Source organism: Magnolia sinica, chromosome 2 (genome assembly GCF_029962835.1).
Source record: "Magnolia sinica isolate HGM2019 chromosome 2, MsV1, whole genome shotgun sequence".
In the NCBI taxonomy this organism is placed as follows: domain Eukaryota; kingdom Viridiplantae; phylum Streptophyta; class Magnoliopsida; order Magnoliales; family Magnoliaceae; genus Magnolia; species Magnolia sinica.
The window spans coordinates 9,678,874-9,686,009 of NC_080574.1; positions in this window are offsets into that span (position 1 = coordinate 9,678,874).

Sequence of the window (7,136 nt, forward strand, 5' to 3'; positions counted from 1 at the left end):
ATGGATGAAAAATGCCTTTAAAATCTCCAAATTAAGGGGGAATTTGGATCTTTTGTTACTTAAGATAAGCTACTTATGCTTTAAGTAGCTTCCTTGATTTCTACTTATTAAGCTGAAGTGATTAAGTAAATTTAAATTAAAAAAACTATTTATAATTAATCATAAGCGAAATTTATTTATCTGAAATAAGTTACTTATCTAATGTTGTATGTAGAAAACATAACTTATTAGGAACGGCCCTTAAAGACCCTAACCATCACATCTTTGGTCTTTTCTCCTTTGAATGTGGAGTTTTGGTGCAATGCAACAATGGGAAGGTTAAATTTGAGCAAATGTTGAGATTTTTTTAAGGCATGGTTCATCAACAATGGGGACCTTAGATCAATGGCTTGGATTTATAACCCCACAGGCACATCGTAGATACTAAATAGGACGTTGCCTCTATTTATTTATTTATTTATTCTTTCAAAAACCTCTTTATTATTATGCAATAAAGCATCAGTAGAAGAGTGATTATGATTTTGTTCAACGCTACTAAATGAAACTAACTTGTTTGTATATATTTTTACGTTTCTCCGAAAACAACGTCCCAACTCGAATGCATTATTACTTAATATAAAAGTTTTTTTTAAAAAAAAAAAAAAGAAAGAAAGAAAGAAAAGCAACTGGCCAATATACCTGACCCACCTAACATTTAGGGCCCATTTGGGTACCACCAAATAAGTTACTTTTTTAACTTACAACAGTAGATAAGTAACTTATTTGAGATAAATAAGTTTGGTTTATAATTAATTATAAGTAACTTTTTTACTTAAAGTTCTTAATTACTTCAGCTTAATAAGTATAAACTAAGATAACTTATTTCAAGTAACTTAAGATCCAAACGCCCCCTTAATATCTGACCCGGTCGTTTAAACCACTCTCCAGAACGAACCCAACCGCCTATGCCAGTTCTGGTCCCAACCGGCTCACCTGGCCATTCCAATTTTGGTTTCAAAAAAATGATCTTGCTTTGTCTTAACCGTCCACCATTTTACTGCCTACATATACACATACAGGGTATCCCAGCGGTTAAAAAGGTTAGACTTCTCATGAATATCACCTGTACCAAAAATCAGGTTAATCCAAGCAGTAAGTGAGCCACATCATTAAAATGAATGAACTTCAAATATGTTTAGCCTAAATCAAGAACGTATCAGCCTATTTTTTTCAAGTTAGATTGTTCTTCTTTATAGAGCTTACCTTTTGCATGGATATGATTTTCTAAATATGTGACTCTTTACCGATAAATCATTAGCGGCACATGAAGCTTATGGTACAGGAGCAACTACTTACTTGATCATTTCTTCTCACACGCTCCACCTTGAGTAGCCTACAAATGCACCACAGCACGCGTGTAGGATCCGGGCATGCGGTCGTCCCACATCCATACCGATGTGAACAATACATATGCGTCGGATGTAGAACTTTGGCTATCATCTTTCTAACCGCCCATTTCTTTGTACGTGCGCCTAGGGACCACCCAATGAACGTCCTGGATCCCTCGCTTAACACGAGCTGCAACTGATATATGGACTGAAAGTTCGGGCCCGACAAAGCTCTTTGTTGCACGGACGGTCAGGATTGCCGGCAGTAAGTTTGGAAGGTTGCGTGAATAAGATGAGCAATAATTGATGGCCCACCATAAAAATGGTCACGTGTTGAAATACTCGGAGCTTTGGGGAAAGAATATACTATGGTGCCGAAACGTGGGAACTCACACACTTGGACGGTAAGGAAAAGACCCTTAAACGGTCGTACTGTGCCTGGTACCACTCGCACCATTCCACGCGGAACATAGGGAAAAATAACAAGTATGTAAGGAATCCGATCCGTACATGACGTGGGCTCCATAGAGAAGATAAATTTCTGTTAAATTCAGGCTATCTACGCTTCATTCGGTGCCATTCATGTATTTTCAATGTATACCGTTGATATGATTCTCTGAACGGTCCATTTCATCTCCTGCAAGGATCACCTAGCCCCATGAGAATCGCAGGTCTGATTTTTAAGCTTTATTATATTAACACTGTTACCCAGTAAATATCACATATTCTTCACGCGTGCGGGAAGAGTGCGCGTGCGGATGGCAGACTGCTTTGCTGTGCAGCCAACGTGGGGTAGGTGAATGACGGGACCTGCGTCAATGAGTCGTCTTGATCGTACTCTGACTGTATTTGCGCGTGTTGGATACTTCGCAGAAGAAGTTTCAACGCTGCAGCCTCATATAAATATCTGGACCCTTCATCGTTTAATGAACGGTAATGAAAACTCTCTAGAGGGTATGGGCCGTCGGTAATTTTCCCAACCGTGCATTTTTCTTTAGGAGTATATGACTTTCCAAAGATCATAGACATTAGCTGAGTTGCTTTTCTGAAAATGATTGATCGGGGGAAATAATAGATGTATGTTGTAGATCTTTTACACGCTTAAAAGATGGCACGTGTTAAGCAAAGCCCGTACGAGTCGTGGTTTTGTCCTAAAGACTTTCTCGACACTGTGGCCCTCTTCTCTGGTGTACAGGTCAATGGGACGGGCGCGGATTAGGTGAGGCAGATGGACCGTGGGGCCTACCTTGATTGATGTGTTGTACATCCACGACAATCATCCGTTCTTCCTTCTCATTTTCCAAATTCAGGTGAACCTCACAATAGGGACTGAATTCCCACCATTCAAATTTTCTCATAGGCCACAAAAGTTTTGGATCAAGCTTCTATTTGTGTATTCCTTTCATCCAGTTTTTTGTGACCTTGTCAACATATTGGATGGGAAATAAACATTACTGTAGGCTCTATGAAGCTTTTAACGGTAGGAGTTCAATCACCACCTTTTTCCTGTGGTGTGGTACATCTAACATTTGGATCTGTCTAATTTTTAGAGAACATGACCTAAAATGAGATGGAAAAACAGATGAACGTCATGGATATGCAAAACATACATCTAAGAGGGCCGCACGGCTGGGCCTCAACCACCAATCTGTGCCTCTCCTCACCTAATCCGCGCCGCAATGGGACGGCTGCAGCCAGCCGTACAAAACAGCTGAACACTGCTCAGATCGGCTCTCCCCCGATCTAACAGAAATGTCTTCTCTTCAATAATTGGGAATATGAAGGTCCCACGTATCAGGTGCAGATCATAGTCGAATCTGAATGGGCCTCGCTCGTGTGAGATCAAGAGTAGCCTCGAGGCCCACGTGGAAATGGGACCCATGGTTCGGGAATCTACGCTGTTGTTCTGGTCTAACAATCTTTAATTTAAATTCGTCCTACAACAACCGTGGACACTCAACTACAAAATCCTTGCAATCTGAGATATGGGACTCAACAAAGCAACGGTCTAGATCTTGAAGCTTGGCCCCACTTGTCAGAATGCAGAACCGTCCATGCTATACAAATAGCTGTGCCGCGCATTGTACATTCCCTCGACATGAAGCCGGTTAAACCGGAACATTATAGAGCCATCTCTCCCAATCCATGTGGGCCTGTGGCAGATGAGTAGCAATTCGGACCATCGGTTGGTTCTATCGTGAGTAGACCACGGTTTTAAAATTATCATTCTTATTGATAGTTATAGAATAATTGCACAAATCAAGCCCCATATCAAATATAGTCGTGTATGGAATAACTGAACAAATCAAGCCCTCATATCAAGCACAGCCGTGTATAGAATAATTGCACAAATCAAGTCTCATATCAAGCACAGTCATGTACAACTCATAGTACATTCCATATGTAGCATCATTTTAGTTGTACAAATATAGTATCATAATTGTTCTATAAATGTACACTATCAATAGAAAATACAAAGCAGACGAGAATATTTTTCTCCTTCTATGTTGCTTATCAATTCCCATTCAACAAAAGAATTATTGAAGGCCAATGATTGAAGACCAAATAGTCAGGTGATTTTTAAATTATTTTTGCCACTTTAAGGGCCCACCTAGATGGACTGCCCTGATTGATATGTCACCCTCACCTTAATTCAGCTGAAAGGGCCTTATAATATTTAAATTTAAGATTTTTTAATCTGTTTTTTTATCCTCCACACACTACAAGTCACATCATATAAACAGTTTGGATCAATTTACACCATCCTAACTCAATTCGAACCAAGTATTATGAACGAAAACACTTACAAATGTCTATAAAATATTTAGCGTTTTTCTACAATGATGGCCCATTTCATGATTGGATGGGAGCGGATTAGGTGAGACTCCGGCCTCACCCAAGCCAGTGCGGCCCTAACCATGGGGCCCACCTTGATGTGTGTATTCTTTATTCACTAGTCCATCTCTTTTTTCTTTTTTTTCTTTTTCATATCATTTTAAAATGTTATTCAAAAAAAAGAAGCAAATATAATTATCAGGTGGACCATACTATAGGAAACAATGCAATTAATTATTAATGAGCCACAAAAGTTTTGAAACAAGTTGATATTTGTTTTCTTCCCTTCATCCAAGCTAATGTGACCTCATCAATAGATTGGATGGAAAATAAACACTATAGGACATTAAGGTGCACCTGAAGAGGATCTTACTCTTGCCCCGGTGGTAGACTCTTAGGAGTTTCAACCCCTGGTTAAGTGTTCGAGTACCCATAGGTGGTGAAATCTAAATCCCACTGTGGCGCAAGTGTGTGTGCATGTGTTATGGAAAAAAAAAAAAAAACAAAGAAGTTTTTTATAGCAAGATGTTCAATCATCACCATTTCCCATGGTATGGTCCACTTGATAATTGGATCTTCTTCATTTTTGGGATCATGCCCTAGAATGATTTGAAAAAAAAACAAATGATTATGATTGGATACAAAATACACACATCAAGGTGGGCTCCACAGTAAGGGTCGCACCGTCTTGGGTGAGGCCGGGCCTCACCTAATCCACTCTCAGATTGGATTGGACTAGGCCGGGCCACTCATCATTGGCCTGAGTCTACCTCAACAGGCCTTCTGGGCAACTTTAAGGGCCCAGGACCCAGCCCCATAGAGTCGGGCTGCCCTGCTCATTGCCACCCATTTTCACATTCAGTCTTTCTTATCAATATCATCTTCGCACTGATTTCTATTTTGTTGAAATGCTACGCTGTTGTTATTCAATGCATCTTGAAAATGCCTGGACCCAACGTGACAAATGCCGCTGAGATTTTGAAAATCTCGCGATAAAATAATGAAAAATACATTAAATAGTATTATAGTTAGATTTTCAAAATATCATTAGACTTTAAAATATCACGCTTTTATCATAAAATAATTGCCATGTTATTATGAAAATAGTAAAACCTTATGGAATTTGTTATATAAATATTATATATAATAGTATTTTTATTTTCAGAGAGATTTTTCCAAGAAAACCTCAAATTTGTAAAATCTCCTGAGAATTTTCTAAGACGTGAAAATACAGAGAACGAGATTTTTTACTATGCTAGGGCCCACAGGTAAACCGATCGACCAGAAGAGGTCCAGATTCCCAAATGGACCATTTAGAAGTCGAGCCAGGTCCATCTGATGGGTTAAAGTTGGGTTCAGGCCAGTTAGTTTTACAAGTAAAAACAAATGCATTTTTGCTTAGTAGAACTTGATGGACAGTTCAGATTAATTGATTTGGCTGTCCAAATGAACCCATGGGTTGAAAAAGGGATGGCTACAGAAAATAAGGCCAAATGGAAGATGGATTTGATCATCCTATTATTGGTAATTTTTTCTTAGTAGCTCATGAGAAGTGTTCTCGATTTAATGGACGGTTCAGATTGATTGATTGGACTGTCCAAGTGAGTGAACCTATGAAATTGGGTGCAGTTATAGTGCTCTGCTTCTATTTAATGGCAAAAATAGCCATTGATTTGGCCTTATTTCTTGTAAACATCCTTTTCCTAATCCATACATTGGATGATTATGAATGCCAAAAAAAAAAAAAAAGAGTGATTCCCAGTCCATGATGGTCCCCACAACCAGATGAATCAAAATGTTGAATGGGCCTATTTTTATGCAAATGATATTGAGCGTCCATTTAAAGGCCATTGATCAAACGGTTAGCATTAGTCAAACTGTGTGATGTTTGCATCGTAGCCAATAAAAAATTGGGTTCAACCTAATGAACAGTCTAGATCAAGAATCGAACTTTCCAAGTGTTCCAATGCAACTAACCAGTAGCACCATAACTTATTATCCTCCGAGAGTACTGGAGCATCTCTATATTGGTTCTTTCAGTGAAAGAAATAAGTTCTTCTAAGCCACACATGTAAGAAAGTCCGCTGATACATGCACGTGTGTTCGATCTAATCCATCCATTGGAGGAGCTAACCATGTCGACAACACTATCATTACCTTGAAATCCATGCCATCTACCCTAATACCATTCAATCCCTTCCAATCCACCCGGCCAAACAGGCCCTAAATCTTCTTATTTGTCCGTAGCTCAACTCAAAACCTAGATTGAGGGACCCGATTGGTCAGAACCCGATTGGATATGGTCATGTGGCTTCACGAACCAGACCCGGAGACTGCAAGGATACTAGAGGACCCGACCATAACCTGACCCATTGACAGCATTCTTAATACGGGATCATTAAGATAAACCATCAAGAATGCTCTCAGAGCACTATAAACTACAGTGCTCCTAGTTGTATCCTAAGACTTAGTCCAAAAGAATGATCTGAACCGTCTATTAGGTCCAGACCCATTTAATGGGCTACCATGAAAAAATCACATATATCGGGAGAAGAAATGTACATGTAAGATGACATTCTTTTTTATTGTGTCCATAGGTTTCCAAAATCACATATGGAACGGTTAGGATGATTTGATAAAAGTGATTCTTTAGATATTTAAGTTACCAATGGCGGGACCCAACGACTGAATGTACTAAACTGTTGATTGGACCTTTTTCTATAAAATTGATATCCACCCACCATTTCATAGGTCAATGACTAAATTTATTTAATAGGTTTTTAAAAAATTAAAAATAAATCAAATCAACTCTTATTATTTTTCATTCCATCTGTCGCGTACAAAAAATAAGATAAAAAGGATGAAAATGCATTTCTCCATAATTTTTGTATTGTAGTACAAACAACTTTTGGATGAGAAAATAAAAAGTCCATT